The 19,208-nt window shown below is 38.0% G+C and overlaps 1 long non-coding RNA gene across 1 annotated transcript in view; it reads right to left on the bottom strand.

Annotated features, from left to right (window-relative positions):
• The window catches only part of LOC125105011 (uncharacterized), a 34,300-nt gene that overhangs the window by 10,518 nt on the left and 4,574 nt on the right, over positions 1 to 19,208 (bottom strand). Inside the window, exon 2 of the long non-coding RNA XR_007128781.1 lies at positions 15,192 to 15,361. This is a non-coding gene — a long non-coding RNA (uncharacterized LOC125105011). The remainder of the gene's footprint in view (positions 1 to 15,191; positions 15,362 to 19,208) is intronic.

The raw sequence follows: 19,208 nt of genomic DNA, 5'->3' as shown, positions 1-19,208 counted from the left end.
AACTATGGAAAGAGCCCAGATGTCCACTGACAAAGGAATGGATAAAGAAGATGTGGTGTATATATACGTATATATATGTACACAATAGAATATTCCTCAGCCATCAAAAAACCAAAATCTTGCCATTTGCAATGATGTGGATGGAACAAGAGAGTTGTATGTTGAGCGAAATAAACTGATCAGAGAAAGACAATTATATGATTTTACTCATAAGTAGAATTTGAGAAAAAAAACAGAGGATCATAAGGGAAGGGATGGGAAAAATAAAAGAAGATGAAATCAGTGAGGGAGACAAACCATAAGAGACTCTTTTTTTTTTTTAAGATTTTTATTTATTTATTTGACAGAGAGAGATCACAGAGGCAGGCAGAGAGAGAGAGAGGGAAACAGGCTCCCTGCTGAACAGAGAGCCTGATGCGGGACTCGATCCCAGGACCCTGAGATCATGACCTGAGCCGAAGGCAGTGGCTTAACCCACTGAGCCACCCAGGCGCCCCCATAAGAGACTCTTAATCAGGGACGCCTGGGTGGCTCAGTTGGTTAAGCAGCTGCCTTCGGCTCGGGTCATGATCCCAGCGTCCTGGGATCGAGTCCCGCATCGGGCTCCTTGCTTGGCAGCGAGCCTGCTTCTCCCTCTGCCTCTGCCTGCCACTCTGTCTGCCTGTGCTCACTCTCGCTTCTCTCTCTATGACAAAAAAAAAAAAAAAAGTTTTAAGAGACTCTTATTCATACGAAACAAACCGAGGGTGGCTGAAGGTGAGGATGCTGGAGGAATGGGGTAACTGCGTGATGGACATTAAGGAGGGCACATGATGTAATGAGCACTGGGTTTTATAAAAGACTGATGAATCACTGAGCTCTACCTCTGAAACTAATAATACACTATATGTTGTTTAATTGAACTTAAATTTTAAAAAAGGAAATAGGATTGTAAAAATATATTTAAAAACCCCACAACTATCAACAATAGGAATAGGATGGAATTTCCTCCAGTAAGTGGCATTTTTAAAAGATTTTATTTATTATTTGAGAAAGAGAGTGAGAGAGAGAGCAAGAGAGAAAGCAAGAGCAGGGTGAAGGGCAAGGGGAAAAGCAGACTCCTGGCTGAAGAGGGAGCCCAATGTGGGGCCCGATCCCTGGACTCTGGATCATGACCTGAACCAAAGGAAGACACTTAATGGACTATGCCACCCAGCACCCTCAGTAAATGGCATCTTAAAAAAATAGCTATGGGGGCGCCTGGGTGGCTCAGTGGGTTAAAGCCTCTGCCTTCGGCTCAGGTCATGATCTCAGGGTCCTAGGATCGAGCCCCGCATCGGGCTCCCTGCTCACTAGGAAGCCTGCTTCCCCTTCTCTCTCTCTCTCTCTGATAGCTGCTCTGCCTCCTGTGATCTCTGTCTCTCTGTCAAATAAATAAATAAAATCTTTAAAAAAAATAGCTAATGTCATATATTATAATGAGAGACAGTGTTTCCCTCTAAGTTCAGAGATGAGGCAAGGATGTCTTCTCTAATCAGTTCTTTTGCTGGATTACAGAACTACAGGTAAAATCCAAAGCTATGAAATGTCTAGAAAAAAACTCATTGGAGAATATCTTCATAATCATAAGTAAGCTAAGATTTCATAAAGAGAAAAGTGAAAACACTAAGGATTTTTTAAGATAACTTATAATTTGAACTTTTGCAAAAATAAAACATTGTTCAGGAAGACCTACCATTAAGAAAATAAACACCTAGGCCATGGTGAAAGAAAATATTTACAAATATACATTTAAGAAAGGACTTGTCTGCTCCCCAATAATGAGAAGATAAAAATGAGAAACAAATTGGAACTGAGATTTCAGAAAGAAAGATGTATAAATGTTCAGTAAGCATAAGATTTCATGCTCAACATCATTAGTCATCAGGGAAACCCAAAATTTTTAAAATCACATCTATCCACATAACTAAAATGAAAAATAGTGGTGATACTAAATGTTGGAGATGATGCAGAGCAAGAGTGGAAAAATATGACCCATGCATTAAATCCATGTGTTGCCTTTTTAAATAAATCTCTATTAGAACAGAGCCATGCCCATTTATTCATGTATTTTCTATGCATGCTTCCTCTCTGCGACAGCGAACTGAGTAATTACAACAGAGACTGTATGGCCCACAAAGCTAGGATATTTACTTGATATCCCTTATAGAAAAACATTGCTGACCCACGACATAATATTATCAGAACCCTCATAATAATCTCATTGTTGTTTGGCAGGTAATTTCTTAAAAAGCTCTATCTACCCTATAACTCAGCAATGCACCACCCAGCATTTATTCAAGCTGGAAACATATATCCACATTAAGCTTTGTGCAAAATGATCATTAAAATGTTACTCATTTTAGCCAAAAACTACAAAAAATTCAGGTATCCATCAACAGGAGATTGGAAAAACATTGTGGTATATTATTCATTTAATAGAACACTTCTCAGCAATATTATTAAAGAACAAACTACCAAAATACATAGCCATCTCAAAAACCTAATGCTGTGTGAAAAAAGAAAACACAAAATATAATGCATGTTTACATGAATTCTAGAAAAAGCAAATTCACATATGGTGAAGGAATTCACTGTTTGCTTTGATATGGAGATGCATTACCTTGCAAAGGGCACAAGGTAACTCTTTGGAGTGATGGAAATATTCTGTCTTGGTAGTGGTGAAGATTACACAAATCTAAGCATTTGTGAAAATGGTTTAAATTGTATGTTTAAAATTGAGAAAAAAGAAATATTTCTTTTTCAAGGCTTACACAATATGAAAGTTTAACAAAAAATAAATAATATTGTAGGGCGCCTGGGTGGCTCAGTGGGTTAAGTCTCTGCCTTCGGCTCAGGTCATAATCTCAGGGTCCTGGGATTGAGTCCCGCATCAGGCTCTCTGCTCAGTGGAGAGCCTGCTTCCTCCTCTCTCTCTCTCTCTGCCTGCCTCTCTGCCTACTTGTGATCTCTCTCTGTCAAATAAATAAATAAAATCTTTAAAAAAAAAATAAATAATATATTCTATTTCTCTAATCCAAAGTCACTTCCAACAAGGCCAGCTGAAGTTGTTAAGCAAGGAATATAGGAGAAAAAAAGTCTCAAAATTATCTCTTAATGTTTATAGTCACACTACATCTTCTGCTCTTTTGTATATAAACTTAATATTTCTGAGAAGTTTGCTTCGCATTAATAAAATTCTGTTAAGAAAAATGTGATATTTAGAAATAAGGCAAAAGCATGACTGCATACCATTTTTATGTCACTTGAAAGCACTAATGGCTCTAAGGATTATTTAACTAAATAAGGGGATTTTGCTTTTGTTTGAACTGCTATTTACTCATGATTAGGGACTAGATTTTGTAAAATTAAGCTTTAACTTTAGATTTCTCTCTGGAATTCAGGTAAGTCTGATGGTTAGGGTTCCCTTACCCTGTAGGACATTAACTAGTTTGTATATGTTAGCAAATTCATTTCAACTTTTCTTTCACTGCATAACTGTCTAGTAGGTATTTCAAATTCTCCCATGAACCATCTTTATGTCTTCATGGTTCTCCCAATAATGAGTTAAGAAATCCTTGACACCTGTCCACTATAATATTTGTATAAGAAACAAGTCTTAATTTTGTAAACAATTGTACTTTGACAATTCTCAAGTTTAACACATAGTTTACTTTCAAGACCAAAGGCCCTTAGATGTTATTCTCCCCTTAGCTCTTCTCAAAAAATATGAAGGCAGGTGGTTTCAAATACCATGAAACATGAGAAAACTATTAAACCCCTGAAGCATATTTCCAAATGCAAGCATCAACTAAAGCATTTTTTAAAATTCCTGTCGCTAGTACATGTGTGCAGCTTACCCCCCCTTAAATAAATACATTTACACACACACAACTTATCATAGAATTTAATAGTTGCATCAGGACAATGTTCCAAATGCAACAATTAGATTTTACTCATTCTGACAGTGAGGTGATATCTCATCGTGGTTTTGATTTGCATTTCCCCAATGATGAGTGATGTTGAGCATCTTTTCACGTGTCTGTTGGCCATCTATGTGCCTTTAGAAAAATGTCTATTCATGTCTTCTGATCATTTTTAATTAAATGTGGTGGGGGTTTTTTGGTGTTGAGTTGTATAAGTTCTTTATATATTTTGGCTATTAACCCTTTATTGGATATATCATTTAAAAATATCTTCTCTGGTTTGTAGATGGTCTTTTTGTTTTGTTGATGGCTTCCTTTGCTGTGCTTTTTATTTTGGTGCAGCATTACACAATGTAAAAGAACATTTACAACAGCTAAGATATGCAAGCAATTCAAGTGTACATCCACAGGCGAATGGATGAAGAAGATATACATACACACATACACATATACACACACACTGAGATATTACTGAGCTATAAAAAAGAAAGAAATCTTACCATTTGCAACAACATGGATGGATCTAGAGGGTATAACGTTAAGCTAAATAGGTCAGTCAGAGAAAGATAAACTTATGATTTCACTGATACGTGGAATTTAAGAAACAAAACAAAGAAAAAAAAGAGATGGACAAAAAAAACCAGACTTTTAACTAGAGAGGACAAACTGGAAGTTGCTAGACGAGAGGCTGGTGAGGGAATAGGTGAAATAGGTGAAGGAAATTAAGAGTACACTTGTGATAAGCCCTAAGTAGTATATAGAGTTGTTGAACCATTTTATTGTACACCTGAAATTAATATAACACTATATGTTGATTATATTTAAATGTTTGAAATAAAAATTTTTTAAAAAGAAAGTTGGAATGTCAATTTTAATATTAGAAAATTGGACTTTAGAATAGGAGTATTTCCTGGGAAAAGGAAAAAAAATATGATAAAGTGCTCATTTCACCAAGAATATACAAAACTGATAAATGTACATGTACAAAATAATCTTCAGAATACAGTAAGCAAAATCTGATGGAATTGAAAAAAATACAGTTATACCCAAAATTATGGCTGATAATGTCAATATTTTTCTCTGTAATCTACAAAACATTAGAGCAAAAATCAATAAGAAATTAGAAGACTTGAAGGTTATCAACCAATTTGACCTAATTAATATTCATAGAACACACCACCCACCATAGTAGATTAGTCATCCATTTCAAGAAAATATGAAACATCTGCCAAGAGAAATGATATTCTGGGGCATAAAACAATCAAAATACACTTGAAGGATTTTAAATAATATGAAACAGAAGAAAAGTACAAAAAAAGATTTTGAAAACATATTCTATTTGGAAATTTGATAAAAAAAAAACTCTTCTAAATAAACAATGGGTTGAAGAAGATCTTGCCAGAAAATCAGAAAAAATTTCAACTGAATGAAAGTGAAAATACAATATATCAAAACCACTGGGATGCAGATAAAGCTGTCCTTAGAGGCAAATTTTTAGCACTAATGCTTATTTTAGAAAATAAGAAAGACTTCAGATCAATGACCCAAGCTTTTAAAAAAAGTAGAAAATTCACATGGAATGGCAGAGAAGCTAGTACAACAAAAACAAAATCGTAAAGAACAAAGTTGGAGGACTCTTCCTATACAGTTTCAAGATTTATTGTAAATAACCAAATAATCGAGACTATAATTTTGGTGAAAGGATAAACATGTAACTCAATGAAGCCAAGAAGTATAAAAATAGACCCTCACATATGTAACCAATTGATTTTCAACAAAATTGCAAAGGCAATTCAATAAAGAATCAATGATATTTTCCACAAATAGGGTGGAAAAGTTGGATATCCATTTGAAAAACAAGACAAAACAAAACGTCAATCCATGACACAGACCATACCAAAAAACTAAGTCAAATGAATCATAGATATATGGAAAATCTAAACTATAAAACAATTACAATAAAATGCGGGATAAAGTCTTTGTGTCCTTAGATCATGCAAATGTCTCAGATTTCTCAGTCAATATTTCATGAACTATAGAAGAAAAAATTGATATATTTTCCAATCAAAATTAAAAATGTCAGCTCTCCCAAAGACCATGATAATAAAATGAAAAGATAAATGACAAATTGGAAGAAAAATATTTGAAAAACATATCAGATAAAGGTCTCATGTCCTAAATATTTAAAATTCAGTAAGAAGAATACAAATAATCCAGGAAAAAACTTAAAAGATTTGAGCAGATACCTTATCAAAACAGACATGGATTACAAATAAGCACATAAAAAGATACTCTGCATCAGCAATCCTTAAGAAAATGTGAATTGAAATCACCATGAAACTCCACTACACATCTATTGGAATGGCAAACAAAAAACTTGACAATACCAAAGGCTAATGAAGATGTGAAATCATTCAATAATACTTTATTGGTGGTAATCAAAAAAAATGGTATGACTACTTCAGAAATGAATGTTCAATTTCTTACTTATCATCACTTTTTTTTTCTTTGTTTCTTTTTTTTTTCTTTTTTTTTTAGGGAGGGAGGGAGAGAGACAATGGACAAGTGGGGAGGAAGATCAGAGAGAGAGAGAATGAGAGAGGAAGAAGGATACACTCTGCTGAGCAGGGAGCCTGATGAGGGGCTCAATCCCAAGACCCTGAGATCATGACCTGAGCTGAAGGCAGAAGCTTAACCAACTAAGTCACCCAGGTACACCCTCTTACTTATTACTTTAAATGTATACTTTTAACATGGCACAGTAATCTGATTCCTAGGTATTTACCAAGTAAAAAGGAAAACATGTTCACACAAAAAACCTGCACACAATGTTCATAATAACATTATTCAAAGTCACCAGAAATTGGTAACAAGTCAAATACATTATCCACAACAGCTTAAAAGTAGAAACAATTCAAATAACTTTCACCTGGTAAATGGAAAAACAAACTGGTATGGTCATGCAATGAAATACTACACAGCAATAAAAAAGAACAAATGACTTATACAACAAAAAAAAAGAATCTGAAATGCATAATGTTAAATAACAAGAGACAAACTCAAAATGACATATACTATATGATTCTACTTATATGATGTCATATAAAAAGCAATACTAGAGGGATAGAAAAGAAACCAGTGGTTGCCAGAGTATGCTAAGGGGAAGTAGTGGTTGCAAAGAAGCACAGTAAATTTGGCGGGGGATGGAATTCCAAAGTCCCTTGTGATAGTGGTTTCATAACTTGTTACATTTGTCAAAACTCATAACACTATATAGTAAAAATTATGAATTTTACTATATGGAAATTATTCCTCAATAAGCCTGATTTTAAGAAAAGCAAATAAACTAAGTAATATAAAATAATGACATAAAAAAACAGAAAAGAAGGAAAAGAGAAAGAAAGGATAAGAGGAAAAATGTACAAGCAAGATGGTAAACTTAAAATTAGTTATATGAGGAGCACCTGGGTGGCTCAGTGGGTTAAAGCCTCTGCCTTCGGATCAGGTCCTGATCCCAGGGTCCTAGGTTCGAGCCCCGAATTGGGCTCTCTGCTCAGCAAGGAGCCTGCTTCCCTTCCTCTCTCTCTGCCTGCCTCTCTGCCTACCTGTGATCTCTGCCTGTCAAATAAATAAATAAAATCTTTTTAAAAAATTAGTTATAGGAGTAATTACATGAAGTATAAATGGACTAAACAATCCCAAATAAAAGGCAAAGATTTTCAGACTGGATTTTAAAAAACAAGTCAAGTACATGTTGTTATGCTTTAAATATAAGTACACAGATTGAAAGCAAAAGAATGGACATGATAGAGCATGCAAACAGTAACCTAAAAAAAACTTGTGTGGTTATATTAATATCAAAGTTACCTTTAAGGCAAGAAGTGTATCACAAATAAAGGGTAGCATTTCCTAAAGCTAAAAGGGGCAATTCAACAGGAAGACAAAATAATCCTAAATTTTTATGTCTATTTTAACATAGCTTGAGACAGTATTAATAGAAGTATTAATAGAAGAATAGAACCTTAATTATAGTTTAATATACCTACTTCTGGTGTATTAGACACCATAGAATGGCTAGATAACAAAATTAACAAATTTGATCTACTTTATATATAAATATATATTATGAAATATATATATCAAGTTTAATAATATATTAATATAAACATACAGATTAAATTGTATTATTAAATATTTAAATTTAATTTATTTAAATGTATTGAATTTATTTGAATATTTGAATATTAAATACATTAATATTAAACATATATTAATATATAAAGAAATATATATTTCTTGACCCAGTAGTCAAGAAAGCACAATAACAATTAGATAATAAAATTCAGCACATTAAAATTCATGGGATATGGTAAAAGCAGTGTGTGCTATTTATTATTTTTTGCCTCTCTGCTCCAAATTCCACCTAGCTTTGTAAACTATTTGCTAGCTTTTTGTAAACAGGTTTTGGCCCTTTTAAATATTTTTCCTTGCTGGCTAGAACTTTGTCATGAGAGGGCACTGGAAACACACTGCAGGGGGAAACTGTTTTTGCTTCCTCATTCTGGTATGCTTGCTGGGCAAGCTTCTCCAGGAAACATTACTTTCCCCAGCACTAGGCTTCTGCAGTTCACAATGGCCAGGAGCTTTGCCTGAACCTCCGTTGGGCAGCTTTGTAGCAAAGTGCCTGCTCTGAGGTTTTCCTGGCACTTCAGAGGGTGGATTTCCAGCACAGTTTTTACCAATATGGTGCTGTAAGAACTTCTCTGCCATTCAGTGAGCTACAGCAACCTTCCACAACAAGGTCTAAATCTCAGGCCTTGAGGGGGGGTCTCTCTCTTACGTGTGCTATCTCAGCTGTAGAGGTAGTAGCTGTAGAATGTTCTTTATGTTTTGCTGACAAATCCATCATTACTCTAGTCCACTGGTAGCGTTAACAACTCTTTATTTTTTCTTTTCTTTTTTTATTATGTCATGTTAGTCAATCATTTATTATGTTAAACTTTTTGAAATTACTGTGTGTTTTCTCTCTCCTGATTGGACCTATTGATTCATAGTGCTTACAGTAAAAATTACTTTAAATACATATATTAGAAAAGAAAAAAATCAATTTCTAAGTTACAATCTTAATAGAAAAAGAATAGAAAATAGGAGGAAAAGAGTAAAAGTTAAAACAAAAATTGATAAAATAGAAAGCTGACATAAAATGGAGAAAAATCAGCAAAGTCAGAATTTTGTCCTTTTAGGGGCGCCTGGGTGGCTCAGTGGGTTAAAGCCTCTGCCTTCAGCTCAGGTCATGATCCCAGGGTCCTGGGATCGAGCCCCACATCGGGCTCTCTGCTCAGCGGGGAGCCTGCTTCTTCCTCTCTCTCTCTCTGCCTGCCTCTCCGCCTACTTGTGATATCTCTCTCTGTCAAATAAATAAATAAATAAAATTAAAAAAAAAAAAAGAATCCCTGTAAGCCCTCTATTTCTGCTTAATGTGGATTGACTTTGATGATTATAGGGAAAGGGAAAGACATACTGCTGAGCAGGATATTTTCAGAGTGAGGAGTCTCCCTCTCCCTCCTGAGATCCATTCTCCTATGCTATTCTTTGGCTCCCACGACCCCATAGCCTCACTGCTTTAATATGTGGACCAATATAAGCAGGAAAAGGGAAGGCGATCAGCAGTCTAACTGCTCCACATGCAGGGTCTCAATCCTTCTGGTCACTACTTTAGCACCCCCTATTCACTGAATCTGCTCTCTCTGAGCTGGGACCTTCCCTGAAATTGCTTCCATTTCCTTAGCTGTCTTAGGCTTCTAAGTATTCGAGGTTCACTTGCTCTAGTTTGTTCATCCAAGTTCTGACACCACCACCTCCTAAAAATTTCTGATATACTGATGACACTTTTTGTCCCCCATCCTGTTACCAATTATTTCCCTCTCCCTTCCCCCCTCCCACCTCTCAATCTTTTCTGTCATTTCATAAGATTCGGTAAAGATTAAGTTTCCCTCAATCTGACATCTTGATTTAATCTTCATATATGGGATTCTTTAATTAACTCTTTCAAAACACCATTAAATACAATTTATTTCTGAGCAGGAACTTAAGATCGAATCATTTTTTTTAAAAAGATTTTATTTATTTATTTATTTATTTATTTATTTGACAGGCAGAAATCACAGGTAGGCAGAGAGGCAGGCAGAGAGAGAGAGAGGGAAGCAGGCTCCCTGCTGAGCAGAGAACCCGATGCAGGACTCGATGCCAGGACCCCGAGATCATAACCTGAGCCAAAGGCAGTGGCTTAACCCCCTGAGCCACCCAGGCGCCCTTGAATCATTTTTATATCAAAACATTTTAAAAGATATTCAGAAAGAGTATCTTTGATGCAGAAAGGAAACTGAAGCCTTACTCCAATAATATATTTGAGGGTATTAGAAATGATAAAATGACTTTCACCAACTGTAGTGGAAAGGGCTATTTAGTCCAAAGTCACTGGTCTTTAAAAATAGGTTGGGGAGTCTACTTATTTAAAAAGTGTTCTTTCATGAGGAAGAGGGGCAGTGGTTGCAGAAGAGCTGTAGTCATTTAGACATTGTTTTTCCAGCTAATAACAATCTTAACATATTAGGCAGCAGCAATCAGTGACATTTGTAGTCAGAAAAATTTGGCTATCAAGCTCATCCTATTTTGGAACTCTACCCCATCCTACCATATGCAATCCCCTGACTGCTGAGTAGCCTGTTCCAAATACATCACAAATTAACTTTAACAGTTTTAATGCTGATTTAAGGGAACTCTTCCTAGAGTAGCTAGAAAGCATAGACTCTGACCCTGTACCTCTGTACTTTCTGGTTTTTGAAGTCCCTGAAAATAAGAGTAGCTGGTTTCATTTGGCTTTCTTTAGGGACCTTAAAAGGGATGAGTATGTTTGAAATTCCTATGACTACTCTGAGTTTTCCCAACTGATTATTAACAACTTCTATTCTTTCTCCTTTTCCAGTCCCAGAGTTGTTAGTTGCCAGAGTTTGCTGTCAGACACCTCTGTATACTCCCAGAGCTTTCTGAGATAGAATTTGATGAACCTAATTTTTTTTGTTAGTTGTGGGTAAAAATTTTCTCCTTGCAATGAATGGTGAATGGTGCCTGTCTCACTATTTGCTATGCCCCGATTTCAGACTGGAGGGGTGTGAATATTTTTTCATGCTCTGATCAAGTTATCTCCTGAAGCAGCAGGCCTCAGGGGCAGGATAGCTTTTGGTAACCACAACTTGTACTTCCTCAGATTTTAAAGTGGTGGTACATGGTCACAGGCTACATTTGGTTTTCAGGGCTCCTATCACTGTTGGGGCCCTTGCACTCTTCCATTACCCCTTGTCTGTCTTTATCCTCTTTAACCTCCCCAGGAAGAGGGAAAAAAGGGAAATTCATATTATTTGGCTCTTACTGTATGTTCACTGTGTGCCTTATGCTAGGTATTTTCACAAATACTTTCCATCAAACCCTCAAGCATAACTGCACAAGGGAATTGTCCTTATCCCCACTTTTACCAGTTAGGAAACTGAGGCTCAGAAAGGTAAGCAACTTACCTGTGACTACAAAAGTGGCAAGCAGTAGGTCTGGGATGTGGATCCTAGACTCTAAGCTCCAAAACCCAGAGGATCTTCCAGAGAAGAAGCCTCAAGCCTGGCTCACCCAAGAGTGTGGCTCTGAATGCAAATGAGAAATGAGAGCTAAAAGGTGAACGTAACTCTTCTTGAAAGATACAGAGCTGGCCAAAGTTTAAAACTGGAGAACTGGGGGCACCTGGGTGGCTCAGTCAGTTAAGCATCTGACTCTTGATTTTGGCTCAGGTTACAATCTCAGGGTTGTGAGATTGAGCCCTGTGTCAGGGTCCACAGTGGGCATGGAGTCCGCTTAAGATTCTCTCTCTCTCTTTACCCTGAATTGCTAAGGAAATGTTGAGAAAGAAAAACAAAACTGGGGGCATCACGTTGCCTGATTTCAAGCTTGACTACAAAGCTGTGATCACCAAGATAGCATGGTACTGGCACAAAAACAGACACATAAACAAGTAGAAAAGAGTAGAGAGTCCAAATATGGACCCACAACTCTATGGTCAAATAATCTTCGACAAGGCAGGAAAAAATATACAGTGGAAAAAAAACAGTCTCTTCAATAAATGGTGCTGGGAAAATTGGACAGCTACGTATAGAAGAACAAAACTTGACCATTCTCTCACACCATACACAAAGATAAACTCGAAATGGATAAAAGACCTCAACATGAGGCAGGAATCTATCAAAATCCTAGAGGAGAACATAGGCAATAACCTCTTCCACATCAGCCACAGCAACTTCTTTCAAGATATGTCTCCAAAGGCAAAGGAAAAAAAAGTGAAAATGAACTTCTGGGATTTCAACAAGATCAAAAGCTTCTGAACAGCAAAGGAAACAGTCAACAAAACAAAGGCAACCCATGGAATGGGAGAAGATATTTGCAAATGACACTACAGACAAAGGGCTGATAGCCAAGATCTATAAAGAACTCCTCAAACTCAACACTCAAAAAACAGATAATTCCATCAAAAAATGGGCAGAAGACATGAACAGACACTTCTCCAAAGAAGACATACAAATGGCTAACAGACACATGAAGAAATGTTCTTCATCATTAGCCATCAGGGAGATTCAAATCAAAACCACATTGAGATGCCACCTTACACCAGTTAGAATGGCTTAAGTTAATAAGACAGTAAACAACAACTGTTAGAGAGGTTGTGAAAAAAGATAAGCCCTCTTACACTGTTGGTGGGAATGCAAGTTGGTGCAGCCACTTTGGAAAACAGTGTGGAGATTCCTCAATAAATTAAAAATAGAGCTACCCTATGACCCTGCAATTGTGCTACTGGCTATTTACCCCAAAGATACAAATATAGTGAGCAGAAGGGCCATCTGTACCCCAATGTTCATAGCAGCAATGGCCACAGTTGCCAAACTGTGGAAAGAGCCAAGATGTCTTTCAATAGACGAATGGATAAAGAAGATATGGTCCATATATACAGTGGAGTATTATGCCTCCATCCATCAGAAAGGATGAATACCCAACTTTTTTATCAACATGGATGGAACTGGAGGAGATTATGCTGAGAGAAATAAGTCAAGCAGAGAGAGTCAAGTATCATATGGTTTCACTTACTTGTGGAGCATAAGGAATAACACGGAGGACATGGGGAGAAGTCTCCTTCTTCCCATGAAGTGAGTTGGGGGAAATTGGAGGGAGAGAAGAACCATGAGAGACTGTGGACTCTGAGAAACAAACTGAGTGTTTTGGAGGGGAGAGAAGTGGGGAGTTGGGTGAGCCTGATGGTGGGTATTGCATGGAGCACTGGGTGTGGTGCCTTACAACGAATCTTAGAACACTGAAAAAATAAAATTAAATTAAAAAAAATTCTCTCCCTTTCTTTCCTTCCCCACCCCTCTCTCTCTTCCTTTCTAACAAAACAAAACAACACACACACACATACAACAAAACAAACAAGCAAAAACACTGAAGAATTGTAGGATCAGAAGTCAGACTGAACAGACAAAATTGGCCGGTTTGGAAATTTTTGTAGAGTCATGGAGACATAAATTTTCAGTATGGGTTAATTAAGTTCTCAGTTCCTGCACTATTTTGGATAAGCCAGTAAGTTTTTTAAAATTAATTAATTAATTTGAGAGAGAGAGTGAGAGAGAGCACGAGAGGGGGAGAAGGTCAGAGGGAGAAGCAGATTCCCCGCAGCGCTGGGAGCCCGATGGAGGACTCAATTCCTGAACTCAGGGATCATGACCTGAACTGAAGGCAGTGATTTAACCAACTGAGCCACCCAGGCACTCAGCCAGTAAGTTTGTTATTGGCCCATTCTGCCTTTTTTCCCTCACTGGCCTAAATAAAAGGAGCTCTCTCCAATTCAATAACTGAATTCAATAAACATATACTGTTTGGCTACTTTATGGTAGGGACTATGTTGTCCCTATATGTTGAAGATAGAGGGAAGAATGAAAACATACTTCCTGCCCTCATACAGTTCATACTACTGAGAGCCAGGGTTGGGGAGGGCAGACACAAGTAAACCTATAATTAACTTATAACGTGATCATATCTCTGACATAAGGCTATGCAAGTTTCTCTAGGACCACAGAGAAAAGAGCCAACTCAACCAGGTTGGGGGTAGGCTGAGGAATGGATAAGGCAAGACTTCCAAGAGGATACAATTCTTGACATATGATTGAGCCCTTTAGATGATCAGGACCATACTGTATGGGTAAAACTCTTTTGGAGAAAGAGGGATTCACACCAAAGTAAGAGAGCAATGGGGACCTTGTCCTGGGGGGTCTGAGAAGATAAATCAGTTGCTAGAACTATTTTGGAACCTAAAAGAACTTTCAGTTCACTAGCTGTCTTTAAGTTTCTATGAGGTCACTTATATGTCTGTTCCTAGGTTTCTGGGTGGTTATTCTGGATTTCCCCAAGGTCAGGACAATAATCTGTTGTTCCTCATTTGTGCCTTCTTACCCTGGTGCTCAGTGAGGAAATCTATTCTGTTCCCCTCAACCCCTAGGCCTATTGCTCCTACTATTACTAAGCAACTATCACATCTTCTGGAAGCCTTTTCATCCTGTCTACTCACAATTTCAGCTTACTTATTGCCTCTGCTTGTTGCTATGGTCTAATGGTTTTTGAGGTCTACCTTCTCATGTGTGTCTTTTAGCTACTGTTTTTATTGCCACTGCCTACCCTCTATCATATTCGTATTCTCCAAGAAAGGAACCGTTTGTTAATAATTACTAACCTCTTCCTTGGGCAAAGCTCTCATATTTGGTTAACTCATAGGTCACTGTCTAGCCAGGGGATTGTTTGCCTTCATGTTGGAGCTGAGCCCTGTTCCAACCAGGGGCCCAGGGTTACAAGTGACAAAGATGTTGGTCTACAACAATAGAGCCATTTACAAGGCAGACATAAAAGGTAGCCAAGGATATAGTAGACAACCTAAAGCTAGGCTGACTGAGGAGAACGAAGTTACAGATACATTTGAGCCACTATAAATGGAAAAGCAAAAAACATACTGACATCAACCATAATAGTCCCTTGGCTAACTTCAGGTAACAGTAAGGGGGGTGGGGGGGAAGGATGAAGAAAAATAGAAAGTTTCTGGGAATAAGCATTTACAAGAAATAACACAGAAAATAAGTACATCCAAGGAAAGGAGACAAGTTCACCTACCTGACAGGAAATGGTCTTTTTTGAGGTGCTTAAGAAGATTATCCAAGGGCTTCTTTCTTCCCTCAAATACACGAGGTGGGAAGTGATGTCACGAAGATGATGACATAGGTTGTTCCTGACTTTTGCTCTCCCTCCAAGAATAATAAGAACTGGACACCACTGAGAGAATCCTAGAACAAAGGATGAGACTGAAGCACTCCACTGTACCTCAGAGACCAAGACAGACTGCATTAGAAGGGTAAAAGAAGTACCTATACACTGACCACATGCCCCTCTCCCAGGCCAGTGCAGCACCGTGCAGAGAGGTCTTCCCTGAGCCTCTGGTTCCTCCAGTGGGAAAGGAGAACTCAGAGGGAACAACCACTGCCCCCAGTACTGTGGGTAACTTTTCAGGCGCCCCTACTCTGATCTCACCTCATGGAGACGACAGGACAATCTGCAGAGGATAAACACTGGGAATGTGTGATAGAGAAGGGGAGAATGGCCGGCGACAACCAGCACAGAAATCTTGGCAGATCAGTGACCAGTAGTAATCTCAATCAGTGACTCTGCTCATCCACAGAAGCAAGTAGAAGGGGCACTCTACCAGGAAACTCGGGAGGGTGCAGATCTGCCTGATTCTGATCCTCAAAAGAAGTTTTTTCAATGCTAAGCCCAATTTGCCCACACCCAGACAAGCCGGTGAATCACAACTCCACCCACTATAGAGAATGCCTTCCAGCCCCATCTAACCAGAGGGGTTGACAACAACTGGAACCGTGTGGCCCAGCAGCACTCAAACTAAGGGGCAGGTAAGCACAACTGATCATCCACAGAGCAAAGCCAATACCCAGCATGGAGAATTCTGGTGCTGTGAACAGATAGGGGGATCAATTCACAGCCAAGGCTGAGGGGAGCTCCCAGCCCCTCCCAACTGGAGAGACTTTGGGAAATTGAGCAGCCTCTCCCCCTCTAGCCCAAGCAAGGATCTGAATCACAGCATCACCTGCTCTGCTGAGTGTCTTTTGGCGTCTTCTGACCAGAAGGGCTGGCAAAAACACCTGGAAGCTGTGTGGCCCAATAGCACTTGTGCTGAGAGGCAGGTGAGCAGAGCTCATAGTTTACATAACAAACAATGGCCCTGCTCAGTCAGGGAACTTGGGGTGCGGGTTGGCTTAAGTTAAGACAACAAAGACCTTTACTGGCATTAGAGCTGCTTCTCCTGCTATGCCCAGGCAGGGAATCAAATTCATAGCCCTGCTCATCACTGACTATAACCTTTGGCCTGTCTGAACAGGGAACCCAAACAGAGCACATAGAATGCTGCATAGCCCATTGAACAACCCTATACATAGTAGCACTAGAACAGATAGCACAACCCATGGCTTCCCTATATGTTGAGCAAAAGCAGTGGCCTCACCCAACCAGTGAATTCAGTGAACACTCTGGCCTGATTTGGGTCCCCAAACAATGTGCTGTACAAGCCCTGGGTTCTATCCTGCTGTCCTGACAAGGCAAGAAAGGTCATTTATAGCCCCATCCATTACTGAATATAGCACCCAGTCCTGACCATTTAGTAAGCCTGACTAGAAAGTCCAGGCAAATGCAGAGCTCATCCTATAGACTTACTTGGTTAGGGAGTCAAGCCAGTAGTTCTATCCAACAGTTCTCAACTAGAGATGCACCCCCTCATTCCTGTCCTCAGACTTCAAATAGTTGCCTTGCCCTCGAATAGACCATAATAGCAGACCCCACCTGCCAAAGGGTAATACCAGCAGACACACCCAGACACCCAAACTGAACTGATTGGTGAAGAACTGTCTCTGCCAAAGCAAACCTGTAAAGTCTGGAAGAGGAGTCAGATTACGCAAATGCACAGATGCCAACATAAGGAATCAAGGATTATGAAAAGTTAGATAAATACAACACCACCAAAGGAAACTAATAAAGCTCCAATAACTGACCCTAAAGAAATGGAGATCCATGAACTGGCACACAAAAATTTCAGAATAATTCTCTACGGTAAGTTTAGTGACCTATGAGAAAACAGAGACAATTAAATGAAATTAGGAAAACAATGCACGAACAAAATAAGAAGTTTGACAAGGAGGGACGCCTGGGTGGCTCAGTTGGTTGGGCAGCTGCCTTCAGCTCAGGTCATGATCCCAGCGTCCTGGGATCGAGTCCCACATCAGGCTCCTTGCTTGGCGGGGAGCCTGCTTCTCCCTCTGCCTCTGCCTATCACTCTGTCTGCCTGTGCTCATTCTCTCTCTCTCTCTCACAAATAAATAAATAAAATCTTTAAAAAAAAAAAAAGAAGTTTGACAAGGAAACAGCAACCGTCATCAAAAAAATAAAGAGAAATCCTAGAGTTAAAAAATTCAATAACTGAGGGGCGCCTGGGTGCTCAGTGGGTTAAACCTCTGCCTTCAGCTCAGGTCATGATCTCAGGGTCCTGGGATCGAACCCCGCATCTGGCTCCCTATTCAGCCTGGGAGCCTGCTTCCTCCGTCTCTTTGCCTGTCTCTCTGCCTACTTGTGAACTCTGTCTGTCAAATAAATAAATAAAATCTTAAAAAAAAAAAAAAAAGGAGGATTCTGTAAGTCTTTGAGTGGATTTTTCAACAAAAACTTTCCAGGCCAGGAGAGACCAGGATAACATATTCAAAATATTGAAAAAACACCCCTGTCAACCAGGATTCTCTACCTGGCAAAGCTGACCTTCAGAAACAGAGGAAGGATAAAGACTTTCTCAAACAAATGAAAATTGAGGGAGTTCATTGTCACTAGACTTGCCTTATAAGAAATGTTAAATGGGAGTTCTTTGAGTGGGGGCAAATGAACACACACTAACATCATAAAAATGTAAAAAGTTAGTGTAAATCTCACTAATAATGGTAAATCATACTTAGATTCTGCAATATAGTAATAGTGGTATATAATTCACTTATAATTCTATCGATTAAAAGTATTATATTGTAGTAAATATAACCATAGCTATAATAATCTGTTCTTAGCTATACAATCTAAAAAACATATGAACTCTAACAGCAATAACTGAAAATATGAGGGAGAAGAGAAGTAAAAGTATAAAGTTTACAAATTCAATCAAAGTTGTTATTTGCTTAAGACAGAATGTTATAAGTTTAAGATATTTAATGCAAGACTATGGTCATTATTAAAAAAACAATAAAGAAGCAAAGCATACTAATACCAAAAAACATCAAAACAAATAAAAAAGACAGTAGGATAAGAAGCAAAGAACAATACATCTAGAAAAACAACCAGAAAACATCAAAATGGCAATAGTAAGTCCTTACCTATCAATAATTACTTTAAACATAAATGAATTAATTCTATAATTAAAATACAGAGAATGACTCATGAATTAAAAAAACAAGATCCAAATTTATGTGGCCTAGGAGACTCACCATAGCCTTACAGACACACATAGACAGAAAGATGAGATAGAAAAAGACTTTTCAAGCAAATGGTAATTTAAAAAAGCAGGGGTAGCTATGCGTGTATCAGACAAAATAGAGTTTAAACTAAAATAGTAAGACAAAGAAGGTCAATACATCCAAAAGGTATGACAGTTATAAATATTTATGTGCCTAACATTGGAGGACTTAAATACATAAAGCAAAAACTAACCAAGCTAAAAAAAAAAAGGAAGTAAAATGGTATTACAATAATAGTTGGGGCCTTTAACACCCCACTCTCAATAATGGATAAGTCATCCAGACAGAGAATAAATAAGAAAATAGCAGATTTGTACAACAATATGGACCAAATTACCTAAATATATACAGAACATTCTGTCCAACAACAGCAGAATATGCATGCTTCTCAAGCACACAGCAACATATTCTAGAATGGACCATATGTTAGGTCACAAAACAAATTTTAGCAAATTCAACAAGGTTAAAACCCTCCAAGTATCTTCTCTGACTACAATGGCATAGAACTAGAAGTCAATCACAAAAGAAAAGCTGGAAAATTCATAAATATATGGAAATTAAACATCACTCTTCTGAA

Source organism: Lutra lutra, chromosome 7 (genome assembly GCF_902655055.1).
Source record: "Lutra lutra chromosome 7, mLutLut1.2, whole genome shotgun sequence".
In the NCBI taxonomy this organism is placed as follows: domain Eukaryota; kingdom Metazoa; phylum Chordata; class Mammalia; order Carnivora; family Mustelidae; genus Lutra; species Lutra lutra.
The sequence above is the reverse complement of the archived record's forward strand: the minus strand, read 5'-3'. Positions and strand labels throughout refer to the sequence as shown.